General features: G+C 36.5%; 1 protein-coding gene across 5 annotated transcripts in view; it reads left to right on the forward strand.

The window, feature by feature from the left end:
* Window positions 1-228: 228 nt before the first annotated feature.
* LOC149616222 (synaptotagmin-12-like) overlaps window positions 229-16,387 on the forward strand; it is a 45,588-nt gene continuing 29,429 nt past the window's right edge. For 4 of the 5 annotated variants that reach the window (XR_016375759.1, XM_089856239.1, XM_089856236.1 and 1 more), the window contains exons 1-2: window positions 229-339; window positions 400-1,363. The gene's annotated coding sequence lies outside the window, so the exon portion shown is untranslated. The remainder of the gene's footprint in view (window positions 340-399; window positions 1,364-16,387) is intronic. The other variant, XM_089856240.1, reaches the window with a different exon arrangement.

Genomic DNA, 16,387 nt, shown 5'->3' on the forward strand with positions numbered 1-16,387 from the left:
AATGATGACGCGTTCTAACTTAAGGAATTCCCATAACAATTGTACAGTACTTTTCAAGCTATATAGTTATATCCAAGATTGTGTTGTAAATCAATAGCCTTTCGTCAAGATACACGGAGATTCGATCCCACATCACGTATGAGACCGACCTATTTCCTGTTGGATACCTGGGCGAACCCTTTTTATCTTAGAATAACAAGATTTGAATCCTGGAGAAGGGAAGATACAATATGGAGTAGTGTGGTTTGGGTAATCTGCAGCAGTTTAAAAATCCCAGCATGTTTTTCATGATTGAGCATCGTATCAGGTGTAAGCAGAAGTTCTTATTTCTAAAACCAGGTGACACCTAAAGCATGCCCAATCAAAAACTGGGGTACTATGGGTAAATTATACGTCCAGGGCTCCAGGCATGAGGGAAGGACCTTTTTGTGTTAGCTACTTCAGAATCAAACTTTTCTAACTCAACCAAGTTTGGATAGCCAGTGGACGTTACAACTCCCACTCAATAATTCTCCGTAACACGCTTTCGCTGGTTCGTAGTTTGCGGACACGAATCAACCAGGAACGGAACGGTACGTTACATCCAAGGCAGGAGGCGGAAATTGGCGCATGCGTCTATTGGGAAAACCTTCTCGTCGACCGCTTCAATGCGATTTTATTTCTAGCTTAGGAACATTTGGCACGTTCCCTCGCAGAGTTTTCCCCCGCCGTTACATGCCTCGTGGTCTAGATTAGTCGCCGTTTTTTGGTCTTCAAGCTGAGTGAGCTGAAGAATGATTCTCTCGAATCCGTACGTTTTAGCGGTCTATCATAACCGAGGAATTATTTTAAAGCTCAAGCTCTTAGCTTTTAGGTTCTTCATGTCCTAGCTAGATTCCTTTAACGCGAACACACCCCCCAAGTTTCCGCTTAACGGTCCGCTTAGTTTTAAGTATCTTATCAGAGCTCGCGGACTCTAGATCTAGAGTCTTAGCAAATCACGTTAGAAAAGGGGTTTGCACTGACGCTTTTCGACGGAAAACGTGATTCGTTTGGCCAAAAGCTCGCGCTTTTAAAGATATCGAGCTTAATTCTCAAGCGCTAGCTAAAGTCTTCGATTTTTCGGTGTGTTAAGGGGTACGATATCGCCATACGGTACAGCTGTGCCGTTGCCCTCTTTAAAGTACGTCGGAAAACCGGGAAAATCCATTAAACAAACACTCTACCACTCGACCCACCAACCCACGAACTCATGATGCGTTGAAGAAAGAAAAGAACTGTTAATTTACCAACTTTCCTCTGTCGGCAGACCAGATTTTTATCTTTTTTTTATTTATTAATTCTTTTGTTTAATTTTTAAATTGGAACTGAAGAGCTCATTAAGGTAAGATTGCTGTTATACGCAACTTAGCAAGTGTTTATGTGTTTAAATCAATTCGTATTGTGCGGAAATTACTCTGCACAGTTCAAAAACTGAACTGGAGCATTCGATATTGTCCTCTCGATAAAATTAAAGTGTTTGAGGTCAGCGTGTAGCACGAAGTTTGTGCAAAAAGGCTTAGGAATTACGACAGTTGGAATAATTTTGGTTAATGGTATTATAACGGAATACTTAAAACGTAATGTTTTTATTTGAAGAACACATAATTAAATATGACAATTTAATTAATGGCATTGTAAGGGAAAAGTTAAGTTTTTATTTGAGCCACATTTATAATTAAATATGGGGATTTAATTTATTACACTAAAATATCCAGGAAATTAATGAAAAGTGCAAAAATTAAGAAAAATTATACTTCTTTATTTAAACTAAATCGGCTAAAATTAAGTTTCAGAAACATTTTAAGTATAGAAAAAAAGTTACTCGAAAGAGTATTTTTCTTTATAGCTATTATGAAACTTTTTAGTTTTTATTGCCATAAATATAAAAGAGACTGGTCAGTAATTGGTCAAAACAATAGTAAAAAACATATGAAGTTATCTGTTACCCTAGACAACTGAAAGTGATGTTATGGCAAAAGAGTTCGTATGTCGGGGTAAGACAACATAGGTTTCAGAATTGAAGATAAATAATTATCAAAAATCGTAAAATTTTATTTTGTATTTGGAAACAAATAGGTTATCTTTTAATAAGGATGATTATTATATATCTCTGCTTGTATCAGCCTAGTAACTGTAAAATACACACAAATCTCGTACTCGCGCTATGAAGCAGGGATTCCCACCAAAGGCCAGAAGATGGTGAGACGCCAGTCAGCGATAAAGAAGATTGTGAACTTTGGTTTCTGTTGCGCCTGTCTGTTTAATTGTTACCCTCTCTGCTTTTTATAAAGGAGAACTCATTTGAGACGAATCAGACGATTGATTAAATTATAACAGGTCAAAGAAAACCATTTCCTAGTAAAAAAATCTAACCCCGAAAAAACATCCTTACGAACACTAGTTCGCAACAATACTTCATCTTCCTTAATCCCTAACTGCTTTGCTCCAAAACGTTTATCAAGAATTCCGAAGTTATTCTCTTATCTTTTGCATATTGCAATTGAGAAAATAACATATTTTCACTAATACATAAATTATTCAAATGAAATTAGTAGTAATGAGGTGGGAAATACCTCTTTTAAAATTTCCAACACAATAACATAACTAGAAACGGAGTCGCACGCAAATCCGTTGCATTACGACTTCCCCTTGTAAAATGTTACGACTAGCTGCCAACATTTCCTTTACCTTAAAAATTAGCGCAAACTACGCTCGCTAAAACGTTAATATAATTGGTCGTCGCTTTACGCCTTAAATAGCAGCAGACGATACACGCATTATCGTAATTAAATTAAAACGGTTGATAATAAATGACGTCATTAGACGGTGTAATTAACAGGGGCTATTTGTTTCAATTTATAACGCTTCGAAAGGTTTACTGGCACATTAGGCACGTTGTCTTTGTTTCAGGGATTGATTGTCCAATTTGCTTCCTGCATCTTGATTTTAATATGGAATTTGAGAAAACTTATGCTTCATCATAATCACTTGAGATGTATGTAAAAGTTCAAAATTATGCAATGCAACTTTTTGTTTTGCATTTGCGTTTGAAACTGAACAGTCTTTGACTTATTTTTTACACAGAGTGGAGTAGATCAGACCAGGGATAGATTTAATTTTAGAAGTAGGAATGGAGAACGGTTAGTATTTACTTCAGTCCGACTCATAGCCCATAAACAGCCCCTCCCTCCAACACGTAACGAAATGTTTAAATTATCTTATTGGCTCACTTAAACTACGGTTTGATGACGTTGCTGACGGGACGGTGAAAATACCTAATTCCTTTTTACCTCCGTCGCTATGACCCGCCTCTTCTTTCATACCCCCCCCCTCCGTCCCGCGGAAGGGGGTCCAGATTACTCTGTTCTCCATTCCTACTTCTAAAATTAAATCTATCCCTGATCAGACAAAAACAATTTTGAGTGAATTTTTTTCTGTGCGGTTGAAGGTAAGGTAATTGTTATGATAAATATCAGACCTTCGACACCTAGTATTACTCTGCACTTAGAACTAGAAAAACATTTCAACGGGGTTTTCTTGCTTTTTGTCGGATTTGATGATGAAATAGAGCAATTTTCGTAAGATCTCAGAGTAGTCCAATGGAATTGGCTATGAGTAGGACTAGTTCCAAGGCCGCATGATTTCAATTTGAGTAGAATATCTTACAAAAATTTAGAGAAGTGGTATTTGTACTGACTTATATCTAATGGCCTAACATACTTGGGAATTGTAGTTCGACAGTTAGGAAGTACAAATAGTTCGCTATTCTCTAACCTTGGGTCTGATGGAGGAAATCTAGACTACGATCTATAAATTGGGTAATGATCTCAATAGTTCTGAACGACCCAATTGTGTTGTCTCGGGGGAGAGGGCGCGCGGTACGAAAGGCTTTTATCGATAACCCATTGAAAATCCACAAATCGCGAATTAATTAATTACGTTTCAATGATTTCCTTCTTGTGAATTAATGAGGAAAATAAAAAAGAACAAATGCAATGCGAAATATTTGCATAAAAAGCTATATAATTTTCGATGAAGTATCTATCATTATCACATGATCCGTGATCATAAATTTCATAGTATCTATCAATACCACATGATCCGTCACCAAAGATTTCATAGTATCTATCAATATCACTTGATCCGTTATCATAAATTCCCTAGTATTTATCAATATCACTTGACCCGTGATAATAAATTTCATAGTGTCTATCATTATCACATAATCCCGTGTTCATACATTTTATAGTATATATCAATATCACTTGATCTGTGATGATAAATTATTAAATTTCATAGTATCTATCAATATTACTTGATCTGTGATGATAAATTATTAAATTTCATAGTATCTATCAATATCACTTGATCTGTGATTATAAATTATTAAATTTCATAGTATCTATCAATATCACTTGATCCGTGATCATAAATTTCATATAAACGGAATAAATAAACAGTTTGGATTTTTAAAAACATTGAGATTAGTATTAAATTTACAGGTTGTTTCTGAAAACTTAGGGTTGTATTGCTTGTGTAAAACAGAGTGAAAAGTGTCAAAGAACATGAGATCTACAATACTTAGTTACAGAGATATGGGCTCCCAAACATTGATAGGCCCCTAAAACAATTAAATAGAAATAACACATGTGGTGTAATTAGCTTTACCCTATCAGCGTAAGCTCACTTCTACCCATTTACTTCTGCTAGATAAAGGTTGGATAATTTGTTCCTAGATTGAAGGCTTATAGGCTATATGTCTCATTCCACATGTGAATTCCTTGTCATAATAAGGGACAAGGTTTAAAAAACCCAGCCCAACGGGTTCTATTGGGTTTTTCTGGGTTTTATTGGGTATTTGGGGTTTTTTGGGTTTTTTATCTTTAGCAGTTGCGTGTATGGGAAAAATTGCCATTCAAAAGTAACTGCTTAATAATAAAAGTCATAAATGTTTCATAAAAAATAATAAATAATATTAAATGGTACTTTTGAAGTTGAAGCAACAAATATCTTAAACTATCTTTAAAAGGAAATTATTCTGGCATTCAAATTCATCAAAATTTAAAATTTTCGTGATGGGTTTTATTAATTGGGGTATTTTATGGTGGGTAAAACCCAATAAAACCCGCAATTTCTTTAATTCGAACCCTAGTTAGGGGCCAATGATTGAGATTCGAGGCCATATCTTCGTAACTAAATATTGTAGAGTCCATGTTCCTTGGTGGCACTTTCCACTCAATTTGACTCAAAAAAACACACCCTTAATTTATTTCAGACTAATCAGAAACACCCTGTCTAGAACTTATATATGAAAACTAGTTTAAGAACTCCTACGCGTTTCTTTTCCAACGTAGAAGAAAAATAACTGAGTGAAGTAGGGTCGAGTTGACTAGACAGACATAATTTTTATTTTATGCTAGCTCTTCTTTATACTTAAGGTCCGTCCACACTATGGCTTTTTTTCGCGTCGCAAGCTACGTAACGCTCGCGCGCGCGGTACGTCGCTTCGCTCGGATCGTTTACACTATAGAAATTCGCTAAGGTATACGCCCTCGTTTTGACAAACTTCGCAGCATATCAGAGAGCTTCATTGGCTGAATATTATATCCGGGTTAAATTTAGACCTTAATAGATAATCAAACTGAGAAGGGAGTTAGTCAACAATATTGAACATATAGGGAATCACCATAAAGCTCTTTATGTAACTGAAGTTTTGGAATTAAATTATGGTAATTACCAACTCTTTCTCTCTGCAAAAACTTCGCGAACCCATATCCTTCTTCTCGTGCAATTTCTATTAAGGTGATTTATTAATAAAAACGAAAATAGTTGTTGATTTCCACTCGTTTACGAGAAACACTAGGCCTATTAGCCGGAGACATATTTGTTTTCGTGAAAATATCTCGAATACACGGCGTCTGCGCCAACCAGGAGACCTCTGATTGGCTGCGAGGCTGCAATCCTTGCGAAAATCTTTGACACGCCAAAGATTTTCGCGAGGTTTGCAAGACCTTGCGAGCATGGCTTTGGCGCGAATTTCAGTAGTGTAAACGATCCGAGCGAAGCGACGTACCGCGCGCGCGAGCGTTACGTAGCTTGCGACGCGAAAAAAAGCCATAGTGTGGAAGGACCTTTACATTTCTGTGAAAACGAACAGACCGTGGAGTATATCTCTACCTTAAGCTTCTCAAAACCAGAAACGTTATTCTGTCGCTGTAAAAAAAATTTCAGTTTCGTTTCAACCAATAGAAACTTGAGAGAGAAATATTGCTGACTCTAATATCAAACTAGCTCGGCTTAAAGAAGCTTATATGACAAAAAAGGCTTAGGGAACCCGACGAAACGAAATTGTGTCATTAAGTTTTATTTTCAAGCTTATAGCAAACTGTGTTGAATTCTATACATGTTTACTCTAGAAAATGCCCGTTATGTTTGAAAAAACGTGACTAGTACCAAAAGTGCATAGATAATAGCAATAAGTATACTTCATTGAAGCTTTCTCGCGCCATGTAATATGAGAACGCCCTTTACCAACATAGTAGTGTCGACCCCCCTCTGCGTATGATTACCTTCACGACCGTAGCACAGGGAACATTCGTGAATAAGTGGCCAATAAAAGCTCTAGATAGTAACAAGAACTAACGTTTGCATCGCCACGAGAGTACTATTTTCTATAAATCTTTGACCTCTGAAAACCTCTTCTCTGATTGGTTTGATCGTGAAGGCCTGAAGGGGTTGAGATGAGGATCGTTTGCTTCTCATTTTACGTGACATTTACAGTCAAAGGCTGACACTGTGAACGAAGTACACTTTTTATTTAACTATAAACTTTTGCTAGTATTTACAGAAATATTACACATTTTTGTATGCTAGGGAAATGGGCTCTGATAACCTTAGGCAACTTCAAGAAGAACTTTTGTTTCTGTTTCCATGAAGCTTGGGGTTGTTTATTTAACGTAAGTTCCAACGCCCTGAATACATTACTAATATAGGGTCGTGTACAACAGGAAGTGACGTCAATTGCTCCTATGTTGCTTTAAATATATCGTGTTCTATACGTTTATAAGTAGTAAGGAACAGTTAACAAAAAAAACTGTCGTCTAGAGGTTGAACATTTGCACCATGAACTCCGCCAATTGGGTCTAGACGTTTCTCGTAATTCTAGCCAACCATCGCGTTACTCTTGTCACTTCCGGTTAATTATGGAGTAGAAGCGGAATGGTTTATAGTGGACGAGTGACAGTAATTGAAAGAGCAGGAAGTCGATTGGGTTCGGCGTGAAATGCAATGCGAATACCAAGTGGAGTTGTGAAAGGGCTTATGTGCAGATTAGTAACAGCAGAAGGCAATAATAGAAGGAGGATGACACTCTGTATCCTCTTAATACTTTAGTTATGTAACGTGATTCTTCCCAGGCTCACCCTTTTTGTTTGCTTTCTCGCTCATCAAACTTCAGATGGGCATCGCACCGTAAGGTGAATTTTATAATTGTTTGGAACAAAATCCCCAGCAATCAACCTACAAATGTCGTCTTGGGGTGGGACAAAAATCCGCAAACGAGTATTGCCAAATAGTTAAACGCTAATAGATACATGATGAGAGAACTATTTATCGCGTAAGTGATTCGGTTTAGTAACCTTGCTCCAAATGTTTCGATGTTGGGAAGAGTGACGTTACACTTACACCGTTTGGTGGTACACTTCTCTCGAAGAGAAGTATTATATACTTCTGGTAACAGTGAGTGTAGATAACAAGTAGTTGAGGAAGTGAGGAAGTAGTAGAAGCTAATTGTACAGATTGGTGTCTATGTGGAAGTTCCATATAAAGTAGCAATCTGTGAAATTGCATTGTCCATGCAAATTCCAGGAAATCGCCAGCACATTTACTCCGAATCTAACCCGATACTAAAACACTTCGTCGTTAAACCTCTTTATCAAGACAGTTCACTTGTGTTCTCTGAGACTATGTGCTCATTCTTGCATTTCAATCACTTCATACTTCGTGGGAATTGAATAATCTAATCAAACACCCTTATTCAATACTTTTGTCACGTATTTCATATGACATTTCAAATAAGAAATTTCCTGCATGATTTACAATATGCTTATTTCTTTAAAAAAGTTTTAGTCTCAGCGGTTTTTATAGGGACTGGCTGTTCAGGCCATGGGACACACGACTATCTTCCTCATAGAGCTTAGCATAGTGGGTGGGTAAAAAAGGTGAGGGGCCGGGAAACCCTATTAAAGAGAAAAGACACCTAAACGCGCTACGTTATTGTATAAACCATAATCTCATGATACTCTGCATAAGAATGAGGCAAAATGATATTTGTTACGGGTACTCATCCTTTATAATATGGTAGAAAGGGGGCGTCTCCTGGTGGCGAGTTTGTCGGAAACAGAAACCATCGCCTAGTGCGATCTGTATCTCTAACCGTAGCCCCAGGAAAAAATCACTATGGGTCATGTCTCTGTACTGTTCTGGTTTTAGAGGAGAAACCTTTAAAACGAAGATGGCACGGTAGTCTCCATATTTTTTTATCTCGTTGGCAATGCCTGTAATATAGCCCTATATGGAAGGTCAATACTTAGGCATTATAGGGTTATGGATTAACATATGACATCTTTCTTCAGAACCCTTATGGAACTTTTGTTCTTCGACCCATTTTTACGTAATAAAATAACTGGACGGTTATACCGCATAATTCAATCAAGTATCCAATAGAAGAGTGTTTGGTCACGTATTTTTGCGCAACGCTATCTTTAAAGCACGTTTTAGGTCAGAAGATTCATACATTTAATGTTAACAAATCATTTACATTCTGTTGGCGCAGTGCCAAAATGTTTTAAAATAATATCATAAAAATATAAAAGTTTTGATTAGATTTATATTTAAAAACTAAACATATTAGCATAAACGTTTTAAAGCCATTAATTTTATAACATAATTACGTGCCTTATCCCACAAGGCTCTAATGGAACATATTGTAAACCTTATTACATTAGAAGAGCCCTTGCGGTTATATCCAAAAACCCTCCTAAAACACTTTAAAAATTGCGGCAAAAAGTGATCCCGCTAAGAGCTCTTGAAAATGAGACCACTTATGGCAAAAGACCGGGTTAATCCCTTTAAATCGTATGCAGGGGTTCAAAATGTTGTAACTCTATACCCTGGGCAATTGACAACACAAAAAAATCTTACTCATTGCTATTAGTGGCGACAAAAGACCCTTTTTCAAATAGGGTTCGCAGTATCGTTCCCTTGATACAGGGTATGTGGATACTAGTCCATCAAAGTTGATTTGTTTGAAGTCCAATCTAACGTCTTTGCACGCACATACCGGATGTTCCCTTAACCTTAAATCAAGCAGACGATACTGCAAACCCCCGTCGTTTGAAAAATGAGTCTCAATTTATTTTCTGGGGTCAACAGGAAATCCTTCACTAAGAAAAACCGAGAAAAACTTACCTTAACCGCACTCGCACCTTAAAATAGTAATACTATAGTTCAAACAAAACTAATACGTGATGTGCTATTACAAACAAAATAGATTTATGATGTTTTGTGTAGAAAATGTATGTATCTTTCTTGTACCCGAACCATCTACAAAAACCACAGCTTTCTTAATTTATTGTTTTTTCCAAGACTAACAGGAACAATATTTTAAATACAGTAAAGCCACGGTGCATAGGCATGGATGATTTATTTCACCCGCGATAGTCATTTTGTGGGTAGAAAAAGACAGTCTCAAGAGATGTTTTAAGATACTAAAAAAGAACATGATCGAAAGAAAATGTTTAATCCTAGTAAAATTTGTATACGCATGGTTGTGATGCACTCTAAAATATAAATAAAGACAGGAATATATAGCTTTCTTATATTTGGAATCTTTAAGAGGCCATAAACTCCATACTAATATCTGATTGAAGGTAAGGGGAAGGGCTTAAAACTTTGTTAAATAGACCAGGACTAAATAGGCCTAGATAAAATGGAATTTATGTGAATAATCTTATCTGAAGATAAGCCTGTCTTTATGTAGACGTAACGAAACTAGACAGCACTGTAATGTAGGAGTCAATTAGTTAAGTTAATGAAACTTATAATTATTAGTAAACTTGAATAAGTCTTTTACCACATCAACGAACTGAACAGTTTCTAAGTTCAAAATTTAGTGTTCGTACGGGGTAAAAATTTAATCGGGGTCGGGGTCGGGGTCGGGGGCAGGTTATCCCCGAAAAAAACAAGTCGGGGTCGGGGTCGGGGTAAGACATCGCATGCTGAAAAATTTTGGAAAAATGATGAAAAAAATCGTTAAATTTCTGGGTGTTTGGAAAGAAGCTTTATTAATATACAAATTCGAACTGTAAAAAAGCCCAATAAATTCCGACTTTCCGAGCTACGATTCCCACGAAAAACCACTGCCATTACAAAAGACGCGGGAGGGCCGCCGATCTACGAGAGGGAGGATGGTGAACTTTGGAATTTTGGTGACTGTTTTTACTGTATTTTGTTTGTTGTTAGTTACCCCTTGCCCTTTTTTTCATAAAGGAGATGCGGAGCACTTTTTTGAGACGAATGAGATGATTGTTTTTGGCGCAGGACAAAAAATAATTTGATAAAAATAACCTAACCAAAATCTAACCCCGAAAAAAACCCCGACTACATTTTACATGTTAGGTACCGGGGTCGGGGTCGGGGGAAAAAGTCGGGGATCCCCGGTTTTCGGGGTCGGGGTCGGGGTCCCCGTACGAACACTAGTTCAAATACATTATGCTGCTTAATGCATGACGTCCAGTGTGACGTTTTCAATACCTTCTCCTCCTTAGTTCAAGCAGAAAGGCATTGAAAAAGGTCTGTTGAAGATTCAAATTAGAAATCTATGTATTCCAGGTAAAGAGCGAAATTTGATTTTTCGGCGTAATACGTAACGTCCATTTCTATTTTTAATCAAACTTAAAATGTAATATTTAATATTAGGAAATTATAGATAGTAGAACTTGGGAATGGCCCTCTTGGCGTAGTATTACCTCTTTGTGGGTGGGTATTGCCCTTGGTCAAACACGTCATTTTGCTTGCGTCAAATGTATAAGCTGCGGATTGGCTGACACGCTAAAGCGAAATTAAGGGGCAAATACGTTGGGCTTAGGCTGACTGACACCTTAAGGATAAAGAGTGGTGAGGAACAATTACAAAGTCGTTATCTAAGACGATTTTCGGCGTTTCAATAGACTATTTTGACTTAAAAAGGGGTTGGCAACCCTCAATATCGGGATATTCAAGGGGGTTGATCCATTGCCGTCTCAGCGCACCCCTCATGATGCAAAATCCCTACGGCACAGGCGCTAAAAAGCGAGGTTTAAGGAAAAGTTTTACCCTATTGCATCATAGATGTGTTCGATAAGTACTACCTATACTTCTTAATACTAGAGACTTATGAGAGCTAGTTCGAGAACGACGCCAGAATTCAATACACTCGGTTTTGCAGTCCATCTTCCTATTTAGTCTTCCTATTATAGTGCTTCACCAGAAGTCGCTTTACGAGAATCTATGACGTTTCACCTACGTCACTTGATGACAAGCTCTCAGTAACCAGTGACAAACTTATGGAACATATCTTATGATTGAAGTGCAATTTTTCTTTCTTCGGAATTCGTTAATCGAGTTACACGTTCAGAACTTTTTACCCAATGGGAATTAAGAAATTATATTTTTACCAAATCATGTAATTTAATTGTAGTTGATTGGTTCCTCAATCATTATTTTGTTATTAAATAAAACAACAAAAAACAGTGCATAGTTTAAGAATAAGCGGGAAAATACCAATTATCTCATGCATCCATTACAGGCTAGACTTTCAGGCGTCGGCGATTCGACAGCGAGACGACAATTATTTCATCCATTTACCAAGTTTAGTCCTCCTTTTAATAATAAAAGAATTATAATATATTCATAAGAAGAATTAACAATAACATTTCTATCGCTCTTCCAAAAATAATTTCGGGGGATTATACATGTAATGTACTAGTGAGAAAGGCACCCGGCGTTGCCCGTTGGGACATTTTTATTAAATTTCGGGTGCCGCCATTTTTAAATATATCGGAAAATCGAAGCCCAAAAGTCACAAGACCCGTCTATAGGAAATAGGTAAGAAGTATACTAAATAATAGTGAAATCGGTTGAAATGCGAGATCAACGTAATTTCACAAAAGAAGGTTTTGACTTTTTGGGCCACCATTTTAAAAGATGGCGGCGAATCGAAACCAAAGAGCCATAAAACCTGTCTTTAAGATATAGTTAACCAATGTACTAATTATTAATGAAATCTGTTGAAATGCGCGGACGTTTTTCCATAAAGAAGGCTTTTTTACATTTTTGACCACCATTTTGCAAGATGGCGGTGGATTGGAAAAAAATAGTTATTAGTGCTTGCCTACTACTTAAGAGTAACGTCCCTGCATCATTTCAGCCTTCTAAGTAAATTTTTTTTGGGCTTGGCCTTGATTTTCAGTCAGTTAGTCAGGCCTTTGACATATAGAGATGGATATGGATAGAACCGAAGATATGATAACATGGAGTTTGAGTTTCAATATGGAGAGTCAGGAAAGCATAAATGATTTCAGAAGTAAATATATTCCAAACTTCGTAATGTTCAAAATGCAATGATTGCAAGTCAATAATTGAAGTTATATTAACATAGCATACCAAATTTTGTTGTTTATAGATTCTATATAAAATTTATATAAATTTGTAGCTGCTTTATTTGACTATACTATCTTTTGTTTTCCCAGTCTAAACTACATCATCTAAATCGTTTTACTATGGAAATTTTAAAAAATTAATTTATAGGCCTAACGGCTTTTTATTAAATATGTAAGAGATTTTTCCTTCACGTATGATTAAATTATGATCGCTCGCATATTTCTCTTTTCCCGTAAAACACCTTTTACAGAATTATTTAAACATGTTAAATAACTCTGTATGATGTAAAGTTTATATTAAGTAGAATTATCAGCAGTGTATAACATGGGTATATTTCTAGTTTTAATTAAAAAAACGTCACATTAATGATGCCACTATGTTTTTCATGACTTTTCCATTTGATCTTCCAGATCGCTCTTGAACACCCGTATTTATATTTTGTATTCCATTTACCTATACCGAGGTCAACATATACCAAGTTTTGCGTATTCATTTAACAGATCGCATAATCCGAGATAGCTCTAATCCAATCAGGGATAGATTTAATTTTAGAAGTAGGATTAGAGAACAGAGTAATATGGGCGCGTGTCAAAGTCCCGGACCCCTTCCACGGGACGGAGGGGTATGAAAGCAGAGGCAGGTCATAGTATAGAGACTGAGGTAAAAAGGAATTACGCATTTTTCGCCGTCCCCGTCAGCAACGTCATTAAAACGTAGTTTAAACGAGCCAATAAGATAATTTAAACTTTCGTTACGTTTTGGAAGGAGGGGCTCTATACTGGGCTATGAATCGGACTGAAGTAAATACTAACCGTTTTCCATTCCTACTTCTAAAATTAAACCTATCCCTGATCCAATATAGACGGATCTATGGGTTTAGAACGCCTCAGAGCGGATTTTCGGTTGTTCTGTTAATTATTTGTTTTAGAAAATGACAAACCAAGACTTAGAACGAAATAATATTGCTCATGTTTCTATATTTGAAGTTTTTCTGAGATAAAAATAGTTTGCAAAAATTCAAACTAGCCACAGGCAGAAAATTAGCTCCCCAATCTTCGAAGATAGACTTTCATAGTCCGTTAGTAGTTCAATAGAAGGAAGCTGATCTGTATGGCACGCCAAACCGGACAAAATTCGAGATCTCATCGAATGTATACGTCGAGAAATCGAATGTATACGTCGAGAAAATCGAATGTATACGTCGAGAAATCGAATGTATACGTCGAGAAAATCGAATGTATACGTCGAGAAATCGAATGTATACGTCGAGAAATCGAATGTATACTTCGAGAAATCGAATGTATACGTCGAGAAATCGAATGTATACGTCGAGAAATCGAATTTATACGTCGAGAAATCGAATGTATACGTCGAGAAATCGAATGTATAAGTCGAGAAATCGAATGTATACGTCGAAAAATCGAATGTATACGTCGAGAAAATCGAATGTATACGTCGAGAAAATCGAATGTATACGTCGAGAAAATCGAATGTATACGTCGAGAAAATCGAATGTATACGTCGAGAAAATCGAATGTATACGTCGAGAAATCGAATGTATACGTCGAGAAATCGAATGTATACGTCGAGAAATCGAATGTATACGTCGAGAAAATCGAATGTATACGTCGAGAAAATCGAATGTATACGTCGAGAAAATCGAATGTATACGTTGAGAAATCGAATGTATACGTCGAGAAATCGAATGTATACGTCGAGAAATCGAATGTATACGTCGAAAAATCGAATGTATACGTCGAGAAAATCGAATGTATACGTCGAGAAAATCGAATGTATACGTCGAGAAAATCGAATGTATACGTCGAGAAAATCGAATGTATACGTCGAGAAATCGAATGTATACGTCGAGAAATCGAATGTATACGTCGAGAAATCGAATGTATACGTCGAGAAAATCGAATGTATACGTCGAGAAAATCGAATGTATACGTCGAGAAATCGAATGTATACGTCGAGAAATCGAATGTATACGTCGAGAAATCGAATGTATACGTCGAGAAAAACGAATGTATACCTCGAGAAAAAACATGTATACCTCGACCAATACGAATGCATACCTCGACAAAAACGAATGTATAAGTCTAGAAAATCGAATGTATACGTCAAGAAAAACGAATGTATACGTCGAGGAAAACGAATGTATACGTCGAGAAAAACGAATGTATACGTCGAGAAAAACGAATGTATACGTCGAGAAAATCTAATGTATGCGTCGAGAAAAAGGATTGTATACGTCGAGAAAAACGAATGTATACGTCGAGAGAATCTAATGTATACGTCGAGAAAAACGAATGTATACCTCGACAAAAACAATGTATACGTCGACAAAAACGAATGTATACGTCGAGAAAAACGAATGTATACGTCGAGAAAAACGAATGTATACGTCGACAAAAACGAATGTATACGTCGAGAAAAACGAATGTTTACGTCGAGAAAAACGAATGTTTACGTCGAGAATATCGAATGTTTACGTCGAGAATATCGAATGTATACCTCGAGAAAAACTAATGTATACCTCGAGAAAACGGATTAATGTTTATATTAAGTATCGTCCTATGGTAGTAACTGTACCCAATGGAATTGAAAAATGACAAATTGAGCATGGCGTCTCTCACCTAAGTTAAGTATGGGTGCATGCAAATTATTTTGAATCACTTGTGCGTTATTTCTAATAATGAACGTCAATTTAATTACTAATAGTCACAAAGGAAAAAAATTGGTAATAAAACGCAACGAAAATTTTCTAATTTCTACGGAAAAAAGAAGAAATAACATAGCATAGGCGCTGTTAGCTTAACTATTAACGAACATCTTTTAAATATATTTTAGATAAGTAAAATTAAATGTTTTTCAAATATGTTGATCATATGTTATTGACCACACCTTTGCTGAATGTAGTTGAGAACTCTTATGTATATGTTAATTCCATGATTTTCGTCTTCTGATAACGGGTCAAAAAGTGAGACTATTTCTTCTTCATGTTGACGAGTTAAGCGAAAACTAATATTATGTACTATAACATTATTGTTTGTTTCAACAGTTGTGTTTAGATTATTATTATCGACCCCATAGAATCCTGGATTAGCGAAATAATCTTGAGACTCTGATTGAATTTCCATCTGGTCTAGTCTACTAGCAGACCACAGCTGAATGGGAGAAAACCTAGCTTCAGTTCTAAGTGAATGGCTGTTCCATTGCTGGGTCATAGTTGCGCAGGATCTTCTTAAACGAGGAAGATATACAAAATGTAAGGCATAAACATGCATGTCGTTGTGAATATTCAGCAGGTTTTGATTTTCCAAAAACATAAATATTTCACGGTAGTATGCTGAAATGAGTCGGTTGACTTCAGCCCAAAGCCTTTCAATCCTTGAAAATTTTAATAGTGTTTTAGTCTTATGATGGACAGACCCAATTATCTATATGGAGTCAATTTGCCTATACTCGTTTTTTTACCTTATTGGTCAATGTAACCTTTTGGAGGACGTTTTAAATTAGGGTGGAATTAAAATTTTAAACCTTACCTTTGATTGTGAACTGAAAGTCCTGTTATGAAACTTCCCCTATTTAGACCTCGGTTCCTCAACATGTATCTCGCAACTTGCAAATTCTCCACTCCCTTATCACCCCTTACTCTATGAGG

Source organism: Phalangium opilio, unplaced genomic scaffold (assembly GCF_054372755.1).
Source record: "Phalangium opilio isolate 3A_F unplaced genomic scaffold, DU_Popi_V2 ptg000217l_1, whole genome shotgun sequence".
NCBI classification, from domain to species: Eukaryota; Metazoa; Arthropoda; class Arachnida; order Opiliones; family Phalangiidae; genus Phalangium; species Phalangium opilio.